The sequence below is a fragment of the Lissotriton vulgaris genome, chromosome 6 (genome assembly GCF_964263255.1).
Source record: "Lissotriton vulgaris chromosome 6, aLisVul1.2, whole genome shotgun sequence".
In the NCBI taxonomy this organism is placed as follows: Eukaryota; Metazoa; Chordata; class Amphibia; order Caudata; family Salamandridae; genus Lissotriton; species Lissotriton vulgaris.
Window position 1 is genome coordinate 1,738,973,345 of NC_141694.1, and position 12,030 is coordinate 1,738,985,374.

The 12,030-nt window shown below is 47.4% G+C and overlaps 1 pseudogene; it reads right to left on the reverse strand.

Annotated features, from left to right (window-relative positions):
* Positions 1–6,697: 6,697 nt before the first annotated feature.
* Positions 6,698–12,030, reverse strand: part of LOC147709402 (uncharacterized) — a 37,401-nt pseudogene continuing 32,068 nt past the window's right edge.

Sequence of the window (12,030 nt, forward strand, 5' to 3'; positions counted from 1 at the left end):
CGTTGAAAACCTGCTCCGGGACATGTGTGGCGCCGACAACCTTTCTGATATGTTTATTGTGGAAAGGGCTCACGTTCCCTGGGTGCGACCGCCACCGGGTACTCCACCCAGACTGATTATCACCTGATTGCTTAATTTTAGGCATAGGGATTCAGTGCTCCGCACCTCCAGGCAAAAGGGCAACATTACTTACCAGTCCAATACCTTGTCATTTTACCCTGACTTTGGGCGATGGTACTGGCGGCTAGGAAGGAATTTCAACCAGCTATAAAGATTTTGATCGCCAAAAACATCAATATGTCATACTCTATCCAGCCCAGCTACGAATAGACACAGATGACAAGGTTAAGATTCTTACTAACCCCAAGCAGGCCATGGAATTTGCCATGTCTCTCCGGCGCAAAAAGAAGGCATCTCCTGCTGCATCGGACACCGAGGAATGACACCCATGACTCTCCACACACTGAATATCGCACAGCACTGGTGCTGTTGTTTTTTTTTTGTCACTGATTCACTGCAAGATGCAGCTTAGAGCCACTGTTATATTGGATCTTACGTTTTCACCGCCAGGTCAGGGGGATGGACTTGATTGAGCGGATGTCTTTGTTTCCTTTTCTAATTGCTTACTTTGATACTGGTGTAATTATTATTATACAATCTAGCGTGATAGACTCACTACACTTTTTCAGGTGCAAAGCTATTGATTTAGGGAGCACATACTCTTTAATCGGGGGCACCTGCCTTGTTCACCAGGGAGATGAATGTGCTGTGTCGTCCCCCCAAATGGGCGTACCCCACATCTCTTTAAATCTTTTTTACACACGTTGAGTTGTTTTTTGATTAATGGGTATGGCTTTGGCATTTTGGGGCTGCTAAAGTGGGTGGGGGAACATATGTTGTTGATATGGGAATTGGCCAATCGCATTGCAATGATCAAAATGGTCTTCTTACTTCGCTTTTTGTATCCCTTCTCCAATATCCCAATAAAACTGACACAACACTTTTTCAAAGCCATGCGAACATCTCTCTTTAGGTTAATTTGGGGAGGCTTGTGTGGGCTGGGCAACACTCACACTTGATTATGCTAAAGGGGATTCAGTACACCAGACCCGTACATTTATTATTTATGTGCCCAGGCACAGTATGCCTATTACTGGTTTAATCCGCATGCCTACATTCCTCACGTGGCAGTTGAAGACGGCGATGCCCATCTGCCCCCCCCTACCTAGTATCATTACACATACACGGCGAGGTACTCAGAAAGCTGAAATGAACACTCTGCACACAAGGATTGCAGCTTGGCAATCCATAGGTCAGCTTGCCGCTAAACTCCCTATATATGCCCCAGTGCTGCCCCTGGTACATCATGCCGCACTATCGGTGACACAGGAGGACGGCCCAGTGTGATCGCTCAGGGAGGCAGGCATAGTTACTATGCAGGATCTTTACCCATATGGCAATTTCATCACTTCTGAAGACCTCCAATATATCACTAACCCTACACCACTATTCCAGTGTACTAATTATAGACTTAGGCATGCTGGTAAATTGCATTATGCTACGTATCCGGCTGAGCCACTAGCTCTACAATCCTTACAGCTACTGTTAACTACTCCTATGCGAAGAAAGCTAGTCACAAAACTTTAAAAACAGTGAAGCGGATAAGAGTCTTGCCCGTTGGAACGATAAGTGATTCCCCCCTGACGCCCTCTGAGTATGAACATATCTGCAACCTCACCAGCAAACTCACACCCAATGGCAAAGTACGAATCATACACTTAAAGTACCTCCATCAGCTATATCACACTCCCCTCCGGCTACACAGACATGGACTACGCGAGTCTAGCAGATGTAAGCTGTGTGGCCAAATGGATGCAGATGTTTGGCCCCTCGCCTTGGACTGTGGGCTGGTGGCATGATTTTGGGAACATGTGGTGCACCATGTACGAAAATGTCTGGGATTGAATTGCAATGTACACTGTTGGTATGTTTATTATGTTATGTTCCTCATGTGAAAGGGACTTTAGGCAAATGTGTACGCATTGCACTACTGATGGCCAAACGCCGAGTTGCTGTAACGTGGGAGGGCACTCATGCACCGAAGGTTGAACATTGGCTTAAAGACATGGTATATTATAAGGAAAATCTTGAACTGTGGAGAAGTGTGGCTCAATGGTTAGAGGAGGCATACCCGGAAGCTGAGGTCAGACCCGGGACCAGGGTTCAATTCCCGACGCGCCAGGGTCTGAGCCCAAGTGTCCACGGACTCGATAATTCTCACTTCGGTGCCTACTCGAATCACGGGTTCACACTCTGCAACTCTGGGCAATAGCTTGCTTAATCTCCACTACGGCCCCCCGCGGCGGGATGCCTGGCTTTCACCTTGGGGATGCCCAGTACAGGTTATCTCACAGGGAAAAAGCCAGGACGGGTTCCCAATTCAAGCGCCGGGACACCCTGTTGGGGTAGCCGTGCGCTATATAAGATACACTAAATATAAAAAAAATTTTTTTAAAACTGTACGCGGAAGAACTACCAACAACATCGAAATCCAAGGATATTTGGAAACCACTACCTCAATTTCTTCAACAACAAACCTTGGACAGATCTCCAGATATAGCAGATTGATACACTGTATGACAATAACCTGTCACCAGTATTGTCAACTAAGGTCACTGATTTGATGTATGACGTTCATGATTTTCTGTATTGATCAATCATATATTGTTTATATTAGTTTTGTTTTGAGCTACCTTGCATGGTAGCGTTACTGCCTTTATCTTTTGAAAATGCAATAAAAAGATTTATTTAAAAAGGCATGGTCATTTACAATGCTAAAATCTCAAACTCTTGTAAACACAAGACCTATTTAATTTCTAAGAAGCGTCCATCATTGTCCTGGGCTGCTCGGAAAGTGGGAAATGAAAGCGTGCATGACCCGCTGAATGTTGCAGGAAAGTATGTGGTGCCTGCACTAAGAGAAACTCATTAAAGAAAATAGTTCATAGACTAAATAAGACATACCATGAAACAACAGGAGTAAAAGGGCCAGTCCTCATGGGAGGTTACAAATGAAGACAAGGGGGTACTAAGGAGGGACTAACAAGCCTATTAACAGATCAGAAGCCAGCATTTACAAAGGACAGTGACACAAGCCAATGAAAAATATGGGTGAAGAGTGGGCGGAGCTTCAAGTCCATACTCTAATACAGCATGCCTCACAGAGCAGCACATGTGCTGCCCAGGCTCGACCTAAAAATGAACTCAAGGCTGCCAGCTACTGGAATGTTGGAGACACCTGGTTTATGAGGAATTAATTGTTGAAACATTCTCCCAATTCCCTATGTAACAAATGAAACAGGTTTCCTTATTTCTTGAAAAAAACGCAGTCACTACAGAAAAATGCAATTACTCATATAGTAAAAAAATATAGCCACGTCAAGCGGTGTATCTTTATACCCCCAGTATCAAGGACTAGTTGCTTTCCCCTTTACCAATCACCATCAAGGTGGCAGAGACTTCAAAGGACCTGCTCTCACTTTATTTTAATGAGGTGGCCATTTTTTATTCCCCTAGTTGACCAGACGGTGTATATGTAAAGTGGAGACAGTGAATGAGAAGCAGTACACACGACGACAGAGGATTGGACTTATATTTTATTACATAAACCGCGCATATATTTGTTTGAATTCGTTGAAGCTCATTGAGCAAATGGGAGTTTGTTCCTTGCCCTTCCCTGACCTCTTACGTGTGTGCGTGTGTGGGTCACCTTTTCCTCACAGCGACCAGTCTATTCTAAATGACTAATTTACTGATTTGAGTGCCTCCTACATTTTTGTACGATATGTTGAAACCAAATATAGAACAGCAAACCTGTACATAAGCATGTATGACACAAAAGGAGCAGAATTCGAAAAAGTAGTTTAAGGGTGTATAGTTCCTTTTACGTTACATTGTATTTGTGCAACGCTTGGGCCTTTCTAATGGGTGTGTGTTTCGGAAAGAGCTGTAATAGCTGTATCAAACTGTAGTTACTAGAGCTGGTCAGTCAATCATCGTCAGTCTTACAGACTTGTCAGTACCAAGAAACACTGCAACCCGCTTTATACCTTACTGAGCTGGAGGTAAGCCACGTAGCGCTGCTGTCACGTCCACAGCCATACCCTCAGCTGGCCGGCAGGGGCGCTGTGGGACCAATGCTCTCTCCTCTCTGCACGTTCCCGACTCTATGGTGAGGGAAGAGTGACTCGGACAAAGCACGCGGGAAAACTCAGAGCAATCAAACTCTGCAGCCGCCCCAAACTCCACCTCTAGCAGTCTTCTGGCGGTGCCCCACCTTCTTTGGCAGGTAAATGAGAAATTTCCTAGTTATCACAAAGGAAAGTTTCAATTCTATTAAGGACGCGGAGGCGAGGATTATGCATGTCCTAACTCCATTTATTAGACAGCAAGTTAGAAGAAACAGAAAAAACACTGCCTGCCAACTACAACTCCCATGAGGCATGGCAGTAACCACAGTAACCAGTCCACCAATCACAGTCCATCCGAATATACATAACAGCTCCCCCGTCGAAGTCCGTCCTCTTTCGGCGCTGCAGGAAGTTAAGTCGTCCCCAGTCTAATCCGTCTTCTGATCGGATCCTAGGGGAATAGAAAAAAACGTAATAACCTCTTGACCATGGAATCTCATAATACAAGAGAAAAACCACAGACTAAAGAGAAAATGCAAATGCAAGCATTATCAGAAGCGTAAACATAATTCAAAATAAGGGGCAAATATACATAACAGAATCAATGCACAATACCATAATATATACCAAGAAAACATTACTTTCCTGAAATGTAGAAAGAATGACCTTCAGCAAGACCTCCAAGCAAAAGGGAGGGAGGCTGGAAAGCCAGGGGGGGGATAATCCTCGCCTCCGCATCCTTAATAGAATTGAAACTTTCCTTTGTGATAACTAGGACATTTCTCATTCTATGTCAGGAAGCGGAGGCGAGGATTATGCAAGTTCAAAGCTTACCACCAGCGCAATGGCTTCATGAATTGGTTTAAAATAAAACTTTTTAAAAGTAGATTCCGAAGACCAATCAGCCACATTCATAATGTCCTTTAATCTGCCACCTACCTGGACAGCCTTGGAGGCCATAGCTCCCCTAGTAGAATGAGCTCCAAATTGCCTGACATCAATACCAGATTCAGTCATGATCCATTTGACCCATCTAGCAATGGTAGGGGAAGACACCGCATGAAACGGTTGTTTGATGGCAATCAAAAGCGGCTGTTCCCCCAGAGGCCGAACCTCCAAAGTCATATTCTCATAAGATTTTAGACATCGAACAACACACAATTTCGGAGAATCTGGAACAGCAGGATAGGTTACTGACCTTGTACTCGACTTAGTTCTCCTTAAGAATGGTGAAGGTAACCCCATCCGGGGAAAAAACTCGGTTGGAAATATCAAGGGCCCTAACTTCTGACACTCTCTTACAAGAAATAAGACACAAGAGAATAGCAAGTTTAGCCGAAATCTCTTTCCTGGAGAGGTAGTCATTACCTTGCCAAGATAAAAGAAAACGAAGGACCACATTAACGTCCCAGAGTCCTAAGTAACGAGGCTCTGGAGGACGAGAAAGACAAATGCCTTTCAAAAGTTTACAGACTAACGGATGTTCTCCAATCGGAGCCCCATCCACATGAGAGTGACCATCAAAAATGTCTGACCTAAAAGAGATGATAGTGCAATAAGCCAATTTCTGATGAAAAAGCTCCGACAGAAAGTTCACAACCTGTGCAACGGAGGCAACCACGGGATCCAGGTGTTTCGCCACACACCAACGAACCCTTCATCTCCAAGCTGATCTGTACCGCTTGGTGGTACCTGGGGCCCAAGCCTGTTGGATAAGGAGCTCAGCTTCTTATGAAAGCGAGACATCAGACCATCGTCTCCTGAAATCCACCATGCCATAAGATGTAGATGGCCTTGGAGAACCAGGGGGTGTGGAAGTCCTAGAGGATCGGAGAGAATGTTGTCGAAAGACGGCAACAGAAGACGACTGTCCCAAGACAATTCTAGAAGGGACAGAAACCTAATCTGGGCTCTCCAGATTGGAGTAATCAAGATCAGAGAGGCTATCTGTCTGCGGACCTGGGCTGCAACTCTCTGGATGAAAAGGAAGGGGGAAAAGGCATAAGTTGGTATCCCCGACCAATCCTGAAGGAAGGCGTCCACCGCTTCTGCTCCCGGATCCGGTTTCCAGCTGAAAAATCGTGGAATCTGAGCGTTCCATGTGGAAGCAAAAAGATCCACTAGGGAAGCCCCCCAAGGGACGCAATCTGAGAAAACACTCCTGGATCCAGTCTCCAGTCGCTGGCATCCCTGAAATTCCCGGAGTTCCAGTCTGACACTCAATTCTGATCTCCCGGGAGATACTCTGCCGTCACTGAAATCTGACGTTGGAGGCAGTAATGCCAGAAATCCTTGGTGAGATCCGCCAGAATTTTGGAATGAGTGCCTCCAAGGCGATTGATGTACCTCACCACCGTCGTATCGTCCATCCTGAGAAGGACACAACAGGACACCTTGTTGGTCATGAAAGAGCGGATGGCAAAGGAGCCCGCTAGAAGTTCCAGGCAATTGATGTGGGGAAGGAGTTCTTCCTCCGTTCACCGGCCACCCACCAAGAGGGATCCGCATCAGGCACCCCAGCCCAGACGGCTGACATCTGACTCTATCACCATATCCGGACGGGAGCCAAAAGTCGCTCTCCCGTTCCAGGCTTCCATATGGTCCATCAACCAAAGGAGTTCCAACCTGGCTTCCAAGGAAAGGGAGATCAACTCCGAATAAGTGAGACCCTTGCGAAGATGCGAGGCTTTCAGCCTCTGAAGGGCCGTGTAGTGTAAAGGATCCGGAAAGATGGCTTGAATCGAGGATGATAACAAGCCAACAATCCTGGCTAGCTGTCGCAGGGAGATCCTGTCTCTGCGGAGAACCTGCCGAATTTCCTTCTTGATCTTGGAAATTTTCTGAGATGGAAGAATCAAGGTGGCATCTATCGTGTCGATGCAAAAGCCGAGGAATATCATGCTCTGTTGGGGAACCAAGTCCAATTTCTGGACATTGATAGTGAACCCCACGTTCTGTAGGAGGGATATAGTAATCTGTAGGTGAAGGAGAAGATGATCCCTGGATTGATCCATGAGTAGGATATCGTCCAGATAAATTATCAACCGAATCCCCTTTACTTGGAGATGTTCCACCACTGGGCGCAGAAGCTTGGTGAAACACCAAGGAGCTCAGGAGAGACCAAAGGGAAGAGTGTTGAACTCGTAAGTTCGACCCTTCCACTGAAATTGCAGGAACCTGCGATGAGGGGGATAAATGGGTACTGACAAATACGCATCTTTGAAGTCTAACCGGACCAACCAATCGTTCTGAAGAAGGAGGTCTCTGAGCAGATGGATCCCCTCCATCTTGAAGTGCCCGTAAACCAACCACTCGTTGAAGGACTTGAGATTGATAACAGGTTGGAACCCGTTTTCTTTCTTTTCTACCAGAAATAGATTGCTTAAGAATCCGCGCGGATGAAGCTGGGAGTGGGCGAAAGCACCTTTTGAAAGAAGATCTAAAACCTCGTGATCTATCAGATCGGTCTCTGAGGCTGAAAAAACCAACGGGCGTGGACGAGATGTTTGGATGGGGGACCATAGAATTCTATGTGAAACCCTTGAACTGTCTCTAACACCCAAGGATCTGACGTTAGATCTGTCCAGTTTGCTAGAAACAGAGAAATTCTGCCCCCCAGACGAACGGGAGAAAGGATATCCAAGCTTACCATTGAATCCTCGTGAATTTTGGTTGCCACCGCGGCCTCTGCCTAGTCCCTTTCCTCCACGGGAAGGATAGAAGGTTCCTTGTCTGCCATCGTTCCATCCATTATTTCTTTTGGGACCTTGGAAGAGCGACCCCTGCCTCGTCCGGCCCCACCAAAAACCTTCTTGGGGAAAATCTTCTTCATGGAAGCCTGAGCCTTATCGAGGGCAGAAAAGGTGGCTACAAACTTCCCTAACTCCTTAACAAAGGGGTCACCAAAGAGCGTACCTTGAGCAACAGAACCTGCCGCAGAAGAAGATAATTCTCTCAACTTGGGATCAATTTTCAAATGTAAAAAACGGCGACGCTCAGCAGAGAGGGCACAATTGGCATTGCCCAAGAGACACATTGCCCTTTGCACCCATCCCGCAACATCGTCCGTTGGGAGAGGAAGGCCTGACTCTCTGGACCGTTCTGCCAACTCTATGATTTTTGTAAGGGGCCCCACGACTTCGAGAAGCTTGTCCTGACAAGCCCTCCAGGAACGATCTATCCCCTTTTTTGGATCTTTCATGTATTTAGCAAAAAAGGGGCAGAGTTTGGGATTCAACTCAGGGGTACTAGCAACACCATTAGGGAGAGACGGTCTAGGACACTCTGACTTAAGGCGAGATCTCACCTCTTGAGAAAGAGGCTGCCTAATCTTTGCGGCAACATAATCCGCCGTCTTTTTATCAGGAACCCAATCAGAAGACCGTGGACAGAAGATACAGGTAGGGTCAAACATTTCTGCATGAACTTGGTCTCCATCACCAACATCAAGAAGAGCGCGGACGCCAAGACCTGCTCGAATCAAACATGTCATCAGAGGAATTGTCATCATCATCCCCAAACACTTCCTCATCCTCACCCTCTCCGCCTTCGGGAAACCCTTCTTTAGGGTCGAAGTCTGGGGTGGACTCGCCACCAGTATATCCGGGTAAGTCTTCCTCCCAGTAAGGTGCGCTTCTGAGCGTGCGGGCACTCTTATGGAAGACCTCAGCAAGTTTTCTGAAGCCTTCCAGGTGCCCCGCGTCACGCTTAATGGCCTTACGTGGCACCACCGTGTGAATGCCACTAGGCCCAGTCCCACTGTCTCCCAGTATACCTGAGCCTTTGAATACATGGACAGACAACTTGTTAACGCTGTCCTGCAGAGGTGCAAACGCCTGGGCAAGGGCCGAAGAAAAGAGCTTGTCCACCCCTGTAGGAGTGCGTGCCTGGGGGGTTGTTCCTCAGCAGAATGGGCTGAGACATGGTCATGGTCAGGGTGTGACTGCATATTAAATGAGGGTCGGGCACCCATAGACATATACACCATAAAAAATACCAAGGGTTCCCCCCAACACAGGTGCCTTCAAAATAGGCGTCAACCAGCCTGGAATGACTTTAAATGCAAAGTTATGTGGCAATGTACATAGAAAAATAAATATTTCAATTACAGATCTGTTGTTTGCCTTTCTGTTATAAGTACCTCAAAATGTCACAGGAATAATGGGCAAAGCCCTTCAACACATACCGCAACGCGGTGTCAATGCTGGGGGGAGGCAGAGCAACAGGTAAATCGAAGCGCCTGGAGCCTCCGCGCGCCTTCACCACAGGCGCGCAAAGGGCACTGTGGTGAAGAAGAGACACCGGCGGCGCGTCTGAAAGAAACAGCCCCTCCCGGCGCACGCGCACAACAAGGACGCTCAAGCAGAAGCCTACCGCGTCGAGACACAGCGGGAGGAAGCCCACAACAGGTAAAAAGCAAACACACGCTGTCAACAAGAAAACTGCCCCCTCAAGCCCCAAGTGCGCAGCAAGTAAGGAACAAAGGGACTTAACTGAAGGCACCAATGGAGGAAGAGAACGGACTTCGACGTGGGAGCTGTTATGCATATTCGGATGGACTGTGATTGGTGGACTGGTTACTGTGGTTACTGCCATGCCTCATGGGAGTTGTAGTTGGCAGGCAGTGTTTTTTCTGTTTCTTCTAACTTGCTGTCTAATAAATGGAGTTAGGACTTGCATAATCCTCGCCTCCGCTTCCTGACATAGAATGGTGAACCGATTGCTGTCGCTCCGGATAGGCTGATGAAGCGAATAACTCAAATGATGATCCATCTGACCCCCGGGCACTATAATCGTCTGTACTGTAAACCCCAGGAAGGTGGCAGGGTACCAAACGCCATTCACTGGTGCTTCAACGTGACTACCCCTTCAACAAAAACCCCCTCATGAACTAGTGTACATCCCTCCTAGTATGCTCCTGTACACACCATGAAGCCACTCAACTGTCCCTTTCTTGTCTTGCATGGTATAAGTATAGGAATGATGGTTGTGCAACTGAGACGTTGAGTAATGTTTGACTGATTTATGCCAGTGTGATGCATTTACCTAAATACACACAGACACACACAGAGCTGGGATACGTTTCACGAGAGTTCTCCGTTGCATGGTCACATTTTGATGGCAATCTGCCACTTTATAACTGCAATCCTGTAAGCAAGTAGTCGGAAATTCGATGAATATCCTGAGGAAAATACAAATGCACTTTCGGTTTTGTTCTACGGTTACTGCAAAGAAAAACAAAGCGTTTTCAAAGCAATAGGACTTGCATTTACACAAGACTTATTGCATTGAAAATGGAAGGGAGGGCGGAGGGCGGAGGGCAGGGAGCGAGAACACATGGACTGCAGGAGGGGTGCGAGAACGCGGGTACTGGGGGAGGGAGGCAGTGGGCAGAAGACGCCAGGAAGAAAATAGTTAGAGTAAAGGGGCCATTAGATTTGGAAGGATACAAATGATGATATGGTCGTCATGAGGAGGGACTAACAAGCCTTAAACCAAATGGAAGGCAGCATTTAGGGCCTAAGCCAATGAAAAAGATGGGCGGAGAGTGGGTGGGGCTTCCAAGAAGCTTCCAGGCTTTACTGAATACTGCATGCCTCAACCTAAAAAAGAAAGTGCCTAACAACTCCCCTAAATACAGCCTCCCAGCAATCACGTCTCAAAATCGACAAGACTTGAAATGTCAAAAAGACAGCCTCACCGCCTCCCCCGCAGCCACATGCACCCAAGACATGAACGCAGGAGCCGTTTGCTGCTGGAACCCCTCAGCACCAGAACGGCCCGTCAACCGAACACAGAGAAAAGCTGCCCCCCCCAGCCAAGCACATGCGCTGGGAGTGTGTTCGGCAAACAGAGCAGGGACGGGACCAACCGTAACACCGGTAAGGCCAGCATCTAAAATCACACATAATAAAAAACAAACCAGGAAATAGAAATACTCACCGCAGCATTCAAGCCATTTCCGATAGGGAAGGATAAAAACTAGCACTCTGACAGTACGTTGAACAGGAAAAAAAACAGGCATGGTGGTGGGTGGGAGGGGTTTATATAATAGATATAAAAAAATTACTAGCGTTTTAGACTAGCTTGTTGGGAGGCAGGATTGCCTCACTTGTGTAAGGGCTGGGACAAGGAGGACAGATGAAGTGGTAATGGCACAATGTCGCTCTACCTCAGCTACAGTAATAAAATGTGAAGTAAGACTCTGACAATGGATAGCATTCAAAGATTAAGGGCATATATATTACAGGTTTTGCGTTTCCCTGCATCACGCAAAGCAACACAGAGGGGCTTAACTCTTTCGCTGCGGCGGCTATTCCGCCGCAGTGCTAACGGTCGCGGGGGGGGGGGGGGGGCGCGCGGGTGAGCTGCGCGGGTGACAGAACTGTTCCGTCACGGCTCGCGGGTGAGCTCTGCTCATGATGGAACTGTTCCGTCACGGCCCCGTCCGCTCAATTAAACGCGCCGCGCAGGCGCGGCGACCGGGCCGTGACGGAACCGTTCCGTCATGAGCACAGCTCACCCGCGAGCCGTGACGGAACCGTTCCGTCAATAGCCTCAAAGAGGCTAAAACCTACAATATTATTTATCAAGTGGCTTGATAAATATGGTGTAATGCAAGGCAGCCAAGTTACTGCCTTGCGATACACTGTGTGGTGCGGGCATAAATGGGTGGAGCGTGGGTGTTCCCACGCTTCCACCTATGTATTCTGATGCACATTTACCAAGAGTGGTAGACCTGAAAATGTGTCAGAATTGTACTCCTTCCCCCAAGGGGTGCAACAAGGAGAAATATCTTTATTTCTCCTAGTTGTTTCCTCTTTCTAAGGGTGCTGCACTC